The sequence below is a fragment of the Ursus maritimus genome, unplaced genomic scaffold (assembly GCF_017311325.1).
Source record: "Ursus maritimus isolate PB19 unplaced genomic scaffold, ASM1731132v1 scaffold_18, whole genome shotgun sequence".
Lineage (NCBI taxonomy): Eukaryota > Metazoa > Chordata > Mammalia > Carnivora > Ursidae > Ursus > Ursus maritimus.
In genome coordinates this window covers 49,631,378-49,646,764 of record NW_024424230.1, presented here as the reverse complement: position 1 = coordinate 49,646,764, position 15,387 = coordinate 49,631,378, and positions in this window count along the sequence as shown.

Sequence of the window (15,387 nt, the reverse complement as noted above, 5' to 3'; positions counted from 1 at the left end):
ATTTTCTACTGGTCTGTGGCTTATCTTTTCATTCTCTTACAAATACCTTTTGAAGGGCAGAATGTTCTAATTTTTAATGAAATCCAATTTATCTTTTTTTAATGTGTATGTTTTTCTTGTCATAGCTGAGAATTCTTTGTTAACCCAAAGTCACAAAAGTTTTCCTATCTTTTTTCCTACAAGTTTTATAGTTTTAAGTTTTATATTTAGGACAATAATTCATTTTGAGTTAATTATAACATATGGTGTAGGTTATGGATCAATGTTTGTTTTTGTTTGGGTTTGGGTTTTTTGCACATGGTTAGCCAACTGTTTGAGCATTATTTGATGAACACTGCTCTTTCTCCACTGAATTGAGTTTGCACCTTTTCAAGAACCAGTTGTCCATATATGTGTGTGTCTCTTTCTGGACTTCCTATTCTGTTCCTTTTATCTATTTATCTATCTTTGCCAATACCAAAACTGTCTCGATTACAATAGCTTTATAGTGTCTTGATATTAAATAGTATTAGTTCTCTAACTCTATTCTTTTTACAAACTTATTTTGGCTAATCTAAGTACTTTGCATTTCCACATTAATTTTCAATTAGTTTGTCTAGTCTCATAAAAATTCCTGCTGGGATTTGATTGGAGTTGTATTAAATCATCAATTTGGGGAGAATTTACATCTCAACAATATCGAGTCTTCCAATCTGTAGATGGTACACCTCACCATTTACTTATATATTTACTTTCTCTCAGTAGTGCTTTATATTTTTCAGTATGCAGGCCTTTAATATCTTTTGTCAGACTTAGCCAAACATATTTTGATAATATGTTTGATAATATTTTGAATAGTACTTCAAATTTTTTTTGTATATGATTATTTGGTATATAGAAATACAATTGATTTCTGTATATTGAGCTTGTATGTTGCTCTCTTGCTAAACTCATTAGTATTGGCAGATTTGGGGGGGTAGCTTTCCTTGGATTTTCTACACAATCATATCACCTGTGAATAAAAACAGCGTTTCCATTTCTTTCCATTCTAGAAACACATTGTCTATTTTGCTTTGATTTGATTTATTCTCTATTATTTTTGTATTCTGAGAGAAAAGTAATAATGTCAAGTAAGGTAGTTAAAGTAAAAGACATGATTCTGAATGCTGACTCTACAGTTTGCTGTTGGTGTACCTAGCCAAGTTATTTAAATGTACTAAACCTGTTTCTTCACTTATGAAATGGGCTTCATAATAGTTTCTTTCTCAAAAAGTTGTTGGAAGAACCAAATGAAATTTTAAGGTTATGCCAAAGTTAGTTATTATTATCTTCAGCAAACATGATCATAATTAGGCAGGAGTCCCAATACAGGAGGATAAAGATATACAATTAAGCTGATATAACTTAGAACCAAAAATTAGTTCAGGCTTTATACAAAGAGAATTCAAAGCCTTGAATGCTTAAGGGCCAGAAGGACATAGGTTGGGGTAGAAAGTTGTACTTATTCCTTTTATTTTCATCATATTTTCCTACGTGAGTCCAAGATGGATGATGTTTTTAAGACAATTGTGCTGTGTCATAGATGGGCATATGTGTTACATAACGCTCACAAACTACTTTAATTTGGTGCAGAATTCAGAATTCTCAGATTTCCAATAAGGAGCATAAAGAAAAATAAACAAACAAGCAAACAAAACTGAGCAAGTATACACCCACCACCCAACAACCTGACCTCTGGTTTGATACATGATTGTGTAGTAAGAATCAAGAGCTTCAGCAGAGTCATCAGATAGCATTGATCATGTGGGTATGAATGGAGTTAGAAACCAACAGTAGTAACCCCCCTCCTCCATTATATTAATTGAAGCAGATAGTGGCTACCCTTAACAATAACAAATCCTTGAAAAAATAGATTTGTCTCGAGAAGTGTGACCATGTGATATTTGGAGAGGAAGGAAAACAGGGTATGATCCAACCCAATTTACTACAGTGGAAGCCATTTCACTTATGGCTATACTCACTGAAAGGGTAGTTTAGAAAAAACTAGCATGTGAAAGCAACAAAGACACACATCTTCCTTAGTCTGGACTCTAAATAGAAAAGGTTTCCATTTAGAATTTCTGAATGTAAGATACCTCACCTGAATTTGGACTTCACATTTAAACTACCTATTTGGACTGAGTGTGTGCCAAGAAAAGAATATAGAAAGTACTCCTACAAGAATATGTTCCCTGGAGCACCTGCCAAATTGTGTTCTGCTATAGAACTTTTTCAGAGGAACACACTTGTAAAAAAGGTCTATTAATGCCTCCCACCAGGAGAATGGTAGAGAAATGATACTGCCAAAATCCATTCCTTTATAAAAGCAGTGAAAAATTGTCAAAATCAACTTTTTCATATTTCTGGAAATTAAACAAAGGCTTACAATAATCTAAGGTGTGTTTTTTTCCAGAAAAATTACTTAATCTCAGTAAGAACAAGCTTTGTGGCATTTCAACTTGTTCTGTTCCCTACCTCCTTTCTCCACTTCACAATAGTCTTAGAAAACAATAGGTTTGCAAGCATGGTAGTTATAAGATCAGCAGCCTGAAGGCATTTAAGGGGTAAGAACAGGTTGTTTGGAGCTCCATAAAAATCCCCATCCCAGAGAATTGTCACAATTTGACCTGCTTGACAATTGTCTGGAAAAATCTCCATTCACAGGGTTTATTTTTATTTGGACTCAGATTTTTCTCATTGGAAAAATCCCCCTCCCCAGGTTATTTATCAAACAGTATCAGCAACAATTATTTAATATTACAGCTTCTTGCCATGGTGATACTAGTTAGGGCAAATTTGAGATTGGCTAAAAAACGTAAAAGTAAAATCTGGGAATGAGATGCCCATAGAGGACTTTGTGAAAAGCTCTGACGTATTCCTGAGCATTGAGAATTCCACATACAAACACAAAGTTGTTTGCGTGTTCAGAAAAAACCCCCGAGAAGGCCCTAATCTCTCAACTCTCACATTGAGGTTCTGCACAAGAAGGAAAAGTTATAAACTACCAGAATGTTAAAGGCATACCCAACATAAACACAGAGTCCCTCAGAAAGGGTGGAAGACATTGGTTCAAAGCATTTAGGGAAATACCTGTTCAACCATTGGCTGACCATACATTAATCAAGTGACAACTTCAGCAACTGCACAGATCAAAGAATACAGACTTCACAGAATTCAGCAAACTCACTAAACAAACAAACCACACCAGTAGACAACAACAAACAGCAACAACAACAAAACCTGCTATATTATATAATTAAAATTTGTAGTTTCCAACAAAACATTATGAGTCATGAAAGAAACATGGAAGTATGGCCTATACACAAAGGTAAAAGGCAGTCATTAGAAACAATACCCAAGAAATCTCATAAGTTGGACTCATTAGAAAAACATTTTAGAGCATTATAACTTTGTTCAACTAAATAAAGAAAAATATACTTTAAACATTAAAGAAAAGCACAGGAACACTGCTCAACCAAATAAAAATATCAATAGAAGGAAGTTATGAAAAAAAAAACCAAATAGAAAATGTCAAGTTGAAAAGGAACATAATAGTAATGAAAAATTAACCAGAGGGACTCAGCAGTGGATTTGAGCTGGCAAAATGAAGAATCAGAAAATTTGAAGACAGATAGAGTCATCCAGTCTGAGAACCAACCAAACAAAAACAAAAAGAAAAAGAAAAAAGAAAAAAAAAAGAAAAATCAACAGAGACCCGTGGAACACCATCAAGACAGCAATAAATATTTAAAAGGACTCCTAGAAAAGAAGGGGAAAAAGTATATTTGAAGAAAAAATGGTCCAAAACTTCTTATATTTAACAAATCAATTTACATATTCAAGAAACTCAACAAATTCCAAACAGGATAAACTCAAAGAGATACACAATTAGACATGTTAGAGTTTCATTCTCAAAATCTAAGACAAAGAGACATACTTGAAAGCAGAAAGATGAAAAAAGACTTGGATTAAGAATGCTCAATAAAATGGACAACTGACTCGGGACAAAAGAGAGTGGGGTGACATCTTCAAGGCATTGAAAGGCAAAGGCTAGTAACAAAGAATTCTATACCCAGAAAAACTATCCTTCAAAAATTTGGAAGACATGACATTGCAAACAAAGACACAGAGAATTTTTCACTAGCATACTTGCCCTACAAGAAATACAATGGAGTTCTTTAGTCTGATATGAAAGAATGCTAATGAGTAGCTCAAATCCACACCAAGAAATAAATAACAGTGCTAACAGAGTCTACACAAGTAAATGTAAAAAAACAACTTAAACATTTTTGTAACACTTTCTTCTTTTGAAACACAGTGACATGAAGTAATTATTATAAAACTGTGTTGGTAGTTTCATAAAGTACAAATTTGTAGTTTGTATGACAATAATATTATGAAGGAAGGGAAGGAAATGGAACTATATTGAGCAATGCTTTTGCATGCTATTGAAATGAAATTGGTATTAATCCAATCTAGATTATTTTAAGACTTTATTTCAATCCCAGAGCAACCACTAAAAAAATAAAATCTAAAAATATCTTTTAAAAAGAGGGAATATAAAACCAGAAACCACATAAGACATAAAAAATAACTGAAATGACAGATGCAAACGCTACATTACCAGTTAAGTATTTTAAATGTAAATAGACGAAACATTCAAATCAAGAGGTAGAAATTATTAGACTGGATTATAACACAAGACACAATTATATGTCCTCTACAGGAAGATTGAAAGATGAAAGATTGAAATTATATTAAATCTATTTAATATAATTTAATATAATGGGATTTAATATAATGGGATGGAAAAGATAGATAATGCAAACAGAAGTCACAAGAAATCTGGAGTGACTATACTAATATCAAGAAAAATGGACTAAAAAAAGTTATGGAGATAAAGAGGAACAATGTGTGATGTGTGATAATAAAAGGGTCAGGCCATCAGACATAATAACAAAAATCACCTTGACCTTTGTCCTGCACCATACTTAAAAAATAACAAATGCATCACAGACCAAGGTATGAACCCTAAAACTATAAACTACTAGATAGTAGAAAACAATGGAAAATATAGTTTTTTAGGTAGGATATTAAAAAAACCCCACAAACCATACACAATGTGATACACCGGATTTTATCAAAATTAGGACAATTCTGCTTCTCAAAAGACACTTTAAAAAATAAAAAGACAAACCACAGACAAGAAAATATTTGCAAAACACATATCTATGAAAGGACTCAAATTTATAATATAAATATACACAATAAAAAGAAAAAAACAACACAATAAAGTGTGGGCACAGATTCATGCAGATATTTCAGCAAGAAAGAGATATGGGTGGCAGATGAGCGCATGAGATGTTCAACATTATCAGTCATTAAAGAAATTTAGATTATCCATGAGAAAATGAGGTTGCAATAACATTTGTAAAGAATTAAGGAGAATATGAGACAGGAAAATTCCAATCCTCATTTATAGATCAAATATAAGAAATCCCTAATAAAATATATAACATACTGAAATCAAAAAAAGTTATTTAAAGATATTAATATCCAAGAAGGGTTCATTTCTGAGATGCAATAGTTACTTAACAACAGAAATTACTTTGAATAAATTTAACGCATTGAGCAATTAATGGAGGATGGCATCGCCTTAAATGCAGAAAAATCATTGTTCAAATTTAGTACCCATTCATCATTAGAAACTTTAAGCAAACTGGGAACGGAAAGGAAATTCCTTGATGTGATAAAGGAATCTTTATTTTTTCTGCAAAAAATTTACAGAAATTAAAATTAATGATGAAATTGTAGGAACAACCCCTTAAAATTAAGCAGTGAACAAAAAGATTCCTGCTACCACTTTTTCTCTTCAACAGTGAATTGTATCCTCTAGTTAGTGCAATAGAAATTAGGCAAAAATAAACAAAACCACTATCATTCATAGACAATGTACAAATTTGCACATAGAAAATTCAACAGGTATGTTGAAAAAATTGGAATTAATAATAGCATTCAAACAGTGTAGTAGACTTAAAATCAACGTTAAATAACCAGTATGTTCCTATATACCAGATAGAAATTAAAAACTCCAATGAGGGGCGCCTGGGTGGCACAGCGGTTAAGCGTCTGCCTTCGGCTCAGGGTGTGATCCCGGCGTTATGGGATCGAGCCCCACATCAGGCTCCTCCGCTATGAGCCTGCTTCTTCCTCTCCCACTCCCCCTGCTTGTGTTCCCTCTCTCGCTGGCTGTCCCTATCTCTGTCGAATAAATAAATTAAATTAAATTAAAAAAAAACTCCAATGACAATGACATCATTCAGAAAGACAAAAAATAAGATACACAGGAATAAATTTAACAAAATATCTTGAAGTCTATACCAAAAATATCACAGAGACACACAGAAATGCCTTCAGCTATGAGAATTTATTGGGAGCATAGGAGCAGAGAATCCGGTTTCATTGGTCATACACTCAGGCCTCCTGGAGAATGGGGCTCTCATTCTGTGCCCTGGTAATTACAGTAACGACAACAGTAGCTCTGCTGGCATTCTTCCTGGTCTAGTGACTGCTGTACTACAGCAATTTAGCTCCTCTGCATTTATTTCATACTGCTCTTTCTTTCTTCACCACACATAAACTTTCTAATGGAGAATCATATTGGTTTGATTAACACCTGTTCAGGGTAGGGTCTTTATTGGACAAAAATCTCTAAGAGATAGAAATAATAATGATTGCTAATTATTGAATTCTTACTAGGGCCCAGGTGATTTTTATATATTGTTTCATTTAAACCTAATAAAAATCATATGAAATAAGTATAATTCATATCCCTTTTTACAAATAGGGAAACTGATGCTTAGAATGGTTACATATATATGTCAGTCACCTAGCTAGTAAGTGGTGGAGTGAATGAGTCCAGTGTCCCTGCTCTCAGTCACTCTGCACATGCTCCAAATCGCTACCTCTTACTGGTTCAGTCTCTACAGTGTTACAGACCAGTTGAGTGTAGATTCCTGTTCTAATAACTGTGGTCAGGAAAATAGGGCTTTATATATTACAACGCATCACAATCTTTTCACAAGAACTTGTTGCCAATTTTTAAAGAGGCAACAGAGATGGAAAATTCTCTGTTATTACTCAGCAGTAAAAGCACACCAATCCTGTTTAGTATTTTTTTTTAAAGATTTTATTTATTTATTCGACAGAGATAGAGACAGCCAGCGAGAGAGGGAACACAAGCAGGGGGAGTGGGAGAGGAAGAAGCAGGCTCATAGCAGAGGAGCCCGATGTGGGGCTCGATCCCATAACGTCGGGATCACGCCCTGAGCCGAAGGCAGACGCTTAACCGCTGTGCCACCCAGGCGCCCCTAATCCTGTTTAGTATTAGTGGCCATAAAATAAAAATGGTAGAAAAATTTATTCTAAGAACTATTACCCTGATACAGTGGATTTAATTTGCATTTTTAAAAATGCCAAATAGTTATATTCTGATATTTTTAAGGCCCAGATTAAACACTTTTGTATCCAAACGTGATATTTATCTTGTACTTTTTCTCCATACTTTTGTTCTATCAGAGCAGTTCCAGAACAGAGTGAATACCATACCATTAAAATGACAAGGAATCTTTATAAATATATTCTAGAATTCAGTGAGAGAGGAGCAGCAAAAGGAGGTGATCAATCTCTATGGTTAAGGACAATAAAGTATCTAACACTTTCAATTATATTTCAGATTTCTTGGCAATAGTCATAGAACCTAGTACTATGCTTTGAATTTAATAGGCATTCAAGAAGTTTGTATGGAAATGAAAAGTGAATATACATTTTTCTTAAGATCCATAGCCTGTTTTCATTGACTTGTTGCAAACAAAAACCATAGAAGTAATAAGAAATATTTTCCCTGGACTGAAGAGTGGGGTTAAATCAACATGGTAAAATCAGTTCCACATATTTTTAGGGCAAATGACAACTGCACTGAAACACCAATGAGCCAACGCAGGACTGCTAACAAGGAAATAGTAAGTTGAGTAAAATCATAGCTTTTTAAAAACTTGACTGCTGCACTGACAATTCCTGCTAAATATTTTTCAGAGCCCAGGAACTCCAGACCCAGCTAACAAGGAAGAATTCAGGGTCCATGGCCATTTAACATTCACTCTAAATGCAGAGTCAGTAGCAGAGAGAGTGCCTAGAAAATCATCTAAATTCACTAAAGTCTGTCATTTAATATAATACAAAGAAGCTGTTCTTAGAAAAAAGGTAAGAACCAGAGACGGTGAATCCATCATAGAGGAAAAGAAAAGAACCATGAAGACAATATGGTACTGATGCACCCAGCTCCAAAAAGAAAGGAATCTAAAATCATTTGTGCAAGTGTTACAAATGGTGCTTTCCACTGCCCCTGAATGATGGAAAACCTCCATGAATAAAATTCCACAAAACACACTAGCCCTTACTACAATCCAATATATTCCAGGCACTTCTGAATCATAAACACTTCAGTGAAAGAAAGATCAAGAATATAAAATTTTCAAGTATGACTGATTCAAAAAATAACTAAAGCTAATCTTTAAAATACAGATACTACAAATTAATGTATCAATTGATCTGAATATTAAAATACTGATCTTAAAATTATCGACTTTTCATAAATAAAAATGATAGAAAGGTTTACTTTAGCCTTTTTTAGAAATACCACTTTTTCTAACACTTTCCCTATTAAGCTAAAAAGCATAAACTCAGAATATTAATTGGTTGGGTCAATGCAATTAACTTAATTAGGGCTAAAGAAAATTATATCACAATGAAATAAATCTTTGATATTAAGCATAAAAGAAAAGGAAACAATTTAGTACAGAATAAACACATCTGAGCTTTGCATGCCATGCACTAAGCAGCAAAACACTGAAAAATATGAAAAACAAGTACATGAGAAGAAAGAAAGATTATAACAGAGGGAACTTGTCCTATATTCTCTGCTTCTCTGGTCTTTCCTTTCTTCATGCTTCTCCACCTCAACTTTTGCAATCAATCTCTATTTGAAGTTCATACATATATGTGTTACATGCAGTCCTCAGCCCTGCATACACATTAGTATCACCTGGAGACCTTTGAAAAATACATATGTTCTGGCCCAACCCCAGACTCCTACTACCCAAGGTTGAGGACCAGGCAGACATATTTTAAAAACATTTCAAGTCTTAAAGCCTGGGTCGATAGTCACTGCTGAAGAACTCAAAGAAATGAATGCTGCTTCTCTAACAAAAATAAGTCTGTGGATGGCATTTGATTATTTCAGAAATTCAGGAAGTGTTTCATTCTTACTACTAAAATTGAAAAGAGAATATATTTTAGTCAAAAAAAAAAATAGACTCATTGTAACTAGGCATTGATATCTAAATCTGTACCATTATCAGAAACATGAAATAGGGATAATACAAAAACCATGGATCACTATTTTTTAAGGACAAGGAATGCATGTAAAATGCAGTTGCAATTTGCTTTATGACATTCTATAAGGTTAATGAACTTGCTAAAAGTATACTAATCCTGTTGCTAAGCAACTAAATTTCTGTGTACCTCCAAACCGAGAATCCCAAATTATTAAAAATTATAAGTGACTAATTCCGGACTGGTGTGTTCTTAAAAGAAAAAAAGAGAACCAAGTATTTTCATGACAGCCATTCTCACCTGGAAGTTGTCCTAAGCAATCTAATCACATTACCAAGATGTATAAAAGACAATGAAGAAACTGCTGCCCCTGGGATGATGACCTTGAGAAAGCTAACAGCTTGATCTAAACACCTCGTTTGATTGATAAATAAAAGATGTCCTAACACACTGATTGAATGACTGGTTGATTTTTTGAATCACCTAAAACTAGATTCTAGCAACAGAAATGAAGCCATGATATTAAATAACAGTTGAAAGAGACAATGTAGTGGAATATGAAAATCCATATATTATTCTTTCATAGCATTTTAACTATTTCAAAGTATTTTAAATCTAGGAAAGAAATGCCTTTGTGCATTTATTAAGTTGCCCTTTCAGGATGAAGTTACAAATTGTAACATTCTTGTCACATATATTAGAAAAGTCACTCAAAGGATATTTGACATTTCTTAACACATATATTATTATATTTATAGCAGTATTCTTTTAATGGTCACTAACTATGGTATTTTAATTATATCTTAGTTGAATAATTGAATTCTACTGTTGTCTCCACTTTTGATAACTAGGAAATATCAATTCCCCTAAGACTAAATCCTTATGCTGCAAAGCAAGCTTACCTCCATCCAGCTGTGCTTCCTTTTCTAACGTAATGCCCTATGTATCTGCCCATAGAGCCATGGAAGCTAAACATATCAGAACAGTGGCTAACAGCAACTTCTAAGCCAGGTTCCCTTGGTTAAAACTTGTCACCATCACATATTAGCTAAGTGATCTTGAACAAATTACTTTAGCTTTTTGATTCAATTTCTATGAAATGGCAATACGCACATATCTACAACAAGGATTTTCAAAAATTACTTCACACATGAATCATCTAAGAATCTTGTTAAGATTCTGTCACTCATTAATTGTGTTTCCTCTAGAATCTGCTCTTCTGCATTTCTACACCCTCCAGATGATGCTTGTCAAAGCTGCTGGCTATTACTAAACTCTGAGTAGCAGGATTTGCACCATGGGGTCATGGTGAGGGCTAGAAGAGATAATCCATGTAAAATTATTAATACATGCTTCTCACATAGTAAGCATAGTAAGTCATCATTAGCATTTTAAGAGAAATTAAAATTATGTGACTTAATATATTTATTTTACAGATAACTGAAGACTTGAAATGACTTGCTCAATGTCACATGAACTAATCCCAGGGAAGTCCTTTGATTGTGGCCCAAAGCTTCTTTGTCCATTTCCTCCAAACTTTGATCACATTATCGCTCTTCCTTTATCTAGAATGAATTCCAAATCTACTCTTTTTACACTAGTGCTACGCATTTAAAGCTCATAGCTTAATAGCACCCTTGGGAAGCCTTTTCCGATTGTCCAAATCTATATTGTCTCCATGCTCCTCTGAGCTGCTATTTTTCTCTTCTTTGCCAATCTTTTTGTACTTCCCACATACACTTTTATTTAAAATATTTAAAGCATAATCCAACTGAGCTAAATGAAAGCATGGACTGATCTTTTTTGCCTCTATGTATATTCTATAGTCCCTTCTCTATAATTAATAAATTTTAATAATTTATATATCGAATATCATTCATGTGTTTTCTTGTCATTATGAATGACATAATAATGTCAGTTACATAGATTGTTCAGGAAAAGCAGAACGCCTATTCTCTACATGCCTTTTCTAACAGTGTATTCTTGATTTCCTTCATAAGTCCTTAAAGGGAGAATAGGATATGGAACTGGAATAACCTGAGTTGGAGTGCTCAGGCACACTTATAGGCCTATATGGTGTGGAGTTAAGGGGGAGCAGGGGGATCCTATGCTTACCTACTCTCTAGATAAATACCAAATCATTCTGAACACCCAAGAAATTGATCTGAGTACTGAAAAAAACAAACTGCACAAGTACAGGAAGAAAAGAGGCCACACTGTGGAAGGTAGGAGGTACAGAGATGTGATTTGGGGGAAAAAAGAATCATGGATGCTGCAGAGGGGAGGAAGCCCTGATCACAGAGAGGAGACAGAGACAGAGAGACACAGAGAGAGAAACAAGTGTACAGGGGATTGCACAAGAAAAACACTTCCTGAAAACCACTGACTGGCAAAATGAGGGAGTTTGATCACTGTGAGTTTTTACAACCAGCGGAGCCCCAAAACTTAAGTTTTAGAAGGCCATGCTATGGCAGGTGTGGAGCCTGGTGGGTGCAGCAGTGCTCCTGTGGAGAGGGAGGGCAGAGGCCCAGGAGCAGACAGTATGGTCTGAGGATTCCTTGGGTTGCACTGGGACAGACAGTTCCTCCTTCTTGGAGTGCATCTGGGAGAGGTAGCATTGACTCTCAGGGAACAAAAGAGCCAGTGGGCACCACTGCACTGTCCCATTCATTACCACAGGTGCAGAGACACCTGCTGAGGGCAGCTAACCTGGATGCTGGATTTTTGCTGCACTTTAAACTCCAAGCTCCTGTGCATTTGTGTGACTGCTTTTCTGAGAAAATTAGCCCCAGCCCCAGCTAATCCCCTGGAGGATTAGCACAGCATCCACAGTGGAGGCTTGAGCCACTTACACCAAGACCCACTGTCCTGCACTCTGCAAGTGTTTCTTTACTAGGGCAAGTATGCTTGAGAGCCAGAGCAACAATGGGCCACTCCCCAGAAGGCCAGCACAAACCCCCTGCAACCACCAAGTCTACTAACCATAGAGTGCTACAAATCTTCACATCTAGTGGAAATAAGATCAGGCCTATGTTAACAAGCAGACCAGAGAACACCTGGATAAAATTCGCCACATACTGAACAAGGCCAAACACTCCCCACTGCAGGCAATAAGAAACTCTGCAGAGGACTGATCTGAGGGAAAGAGAAACCAAAATACAGGAGTAGAGTGCATACAGCATATATACCAGAAACGCTTCCTGAAACACCAGGCCCTGGAGAGTATATGACCTCTTCTTAATAAATCCATTACTCTCAGGAGCAGGAAACAACAGGCTTTCCTAACACAGAGAAATACACAGAGACCTAGAAAAATGCCAAGACAGAGGAATTCATCCCAAAAGAAAGAACAAGAAAAGGTCATAGCCAGGGATCGAATCAAAATAGATATAACTTATATGTTTGATTAAGAATTTAAAACAACAATCAAGAGGATACTAGCTGGGCTTGAGAAAAGCATAGAAGACACCAGGGAGTCCCTTACTGGAAGATAAAAGATCTAAAAACTAGTCAGGCTGAAAAAAAATGCTATAACTGAGATGCAAAACCAATTGGATATAATGGCCACAAGGATAGAAGAAGCAGAGGAACAAACAGGTGATAAAGAAGATAGTTACGGAAAATAATGAAGCTGAAAAGAAGAGGGAAAGAAAAATATCGGATCATGAATGTAGACTTAGGGAACTGAGCAACTCCATGACACGTAATAACATTCATATCATAGGAGTCCCAGAAGAAGAGAGGGAAAAGGGCACAGAAGATTATTTGAGGAAAGTATAGCTGAAAACTTCTCTATTCTGGGGAAGGAAACAGACATCCAAATCCAGGAGACACAGAAAGCTCTGATCAAAATCAAAAAAGGAGGCCAACACCAAGACATATCATAGTAAAATTTGCAAAACACAGAAACAGGGGGAAAAAAATCCCAAAAGCAGCAAAGGGAAAAGAAATCCCTAACTTACAAGGGAAGACAAATGAGGTTAGCAGCAGATCTATCCATAGAACTTGGCAGGCCAGAAGAAGGTGGCATGATATATTCTATGTGCAGAATGGGAAAAATATGTACCCAAGAATACTTTATCCAGCAAGCAAAGCTATTCATTCAGAATAACAAAGAGCTTCCAAGACAAGCAAAAACTCAATGGGTTTGTGACCACTAAACCAACCCTGCAAGAAATATTAAAGGGGACACTTTGAATGGGAAAGACAGACCAAAAGTGACAAAGACTAGAAAGAAAAGAGAAAATCTCCAGAAACAATGATCTACCAGGTAATACAATGGCATGAAATTCTTATCTATAAACAATCACTCTGAATATAAAAGACTAAATGTTCCAATCAAAACACATAGGGTATCAGAATGGATAAAAAACAAGACCCATCTATGTGGTCCCTACAAGAGACTCATTTTGGACCTAAAAACACCTGCAAATTGAAAGTGAGGGGATGGAGAACCATTTATGCTAATGAATGTCAAAAGAAAGCCAGAGGTGAGCTGATACTCATATCAGCCATACCCATCATATGAGCCATACTCATATCAAACAAACTAGATTTTAAACCAGACTATAATATGAGATGAAGAAGGGCACTGTATCATAATAAAGGGGTCTATCCAACAAGATCTAACAATTGTAAATATTTATACCCCCAACTTGGGAGCACCCAAATATATAAATCAATTAATAACAAACATAAAGAAACTCATTAATAATAATACAATAATAGTAGTGGGACTTGAACACTCCACTTACAGCAACGGACAGATCCTAAGCAGATCAACAAGGAAAAAAAGGGTTTTGAATGACACACTGGACCAGATGGACTTAATGGGTATATTCAGAACATTTCATCCTGAAGGAGCAGAATACACATTCTTTTCAAGGGCGCATGGAACATTCTCCATAACAGATCACAGACTGGGTCACAAATCAGTCCTCTACCAGTATTAAAAGATTAAAGATCATACTATGCATATTTTCAGACCACACTATGAAACTTGAAGTCAACCACAAGAAAAACTTTGGAAGGACCGCTAATACATGGAGGTTAAAGCACATCCTACTAAAGAATGAATGGGTTAACCAGGAAATTTAAGAAAAAATTTTAAAAATACATGGAAGCAAATGAAAATGAAAACACAATGGTCCAAAACCACTGGAATGCAGCAAAGGTGGTTATAAGAGGGAAGTATAGCAATATAGGCCTAAAGAAGCAAGAAGAATCTCAAATACACAACCTAACCTTCCACTAAAGGAGCTAGTAAAGGAACAGCAAATGAAGCGTAAAGCCAGCAGAGGAAGGGAAATAATAAAGATTAGAGCACAAATAAATGCTATAGAAACAAACAAAAAAAACAGTAGAACAGATCAAAGAAACTAGGAGCTGGTTCTTTGAGAGAATTAATAAGGTGTGTCTGGGGGCTCAGTTGGTTAAGCATCTGCCTTTAGCTCAGGTCGTGATTTCAGGGTCCTGAGATCGAGCCCTGCATTGGGCTCCCTGCTCAGTGGGATGCCTGTTTCTCCCTCTGCCCCTCCCCCCTACTCCTGCACACACTCTTTCTCTGTCTGAAATAAATAAATAAATAAAATCTTAGGAAAAAAAAGAAATTCTACCAAATGTTTAAAGAAGATTTAACACCTATTCTTCTCAAACTGTTCCAAAAAACAGAAATGGAAGGAAATTTCCTTCCATTCTAAACTCATTCTACAAGGCCATTATTACCTTGATTCCAAAACCAAACACCTTATTGAAAAGGAGAATTACAAGCTAGTATTCCTGATGAACAAGAATGCAAAAATTCTCAACAAGGCACTAGCAAATCGAATCCAACACCACACTAAAAGGATCATTCACCACAGTCAAGTGGGATTTATTCTTGGGCTGCAATGTTGGTTCAATATTCACAAATCAATCAATGTGATACACCACATTAATAAAAGAAAGGATAAGAAGTATATGGTCCTATCAATAGAT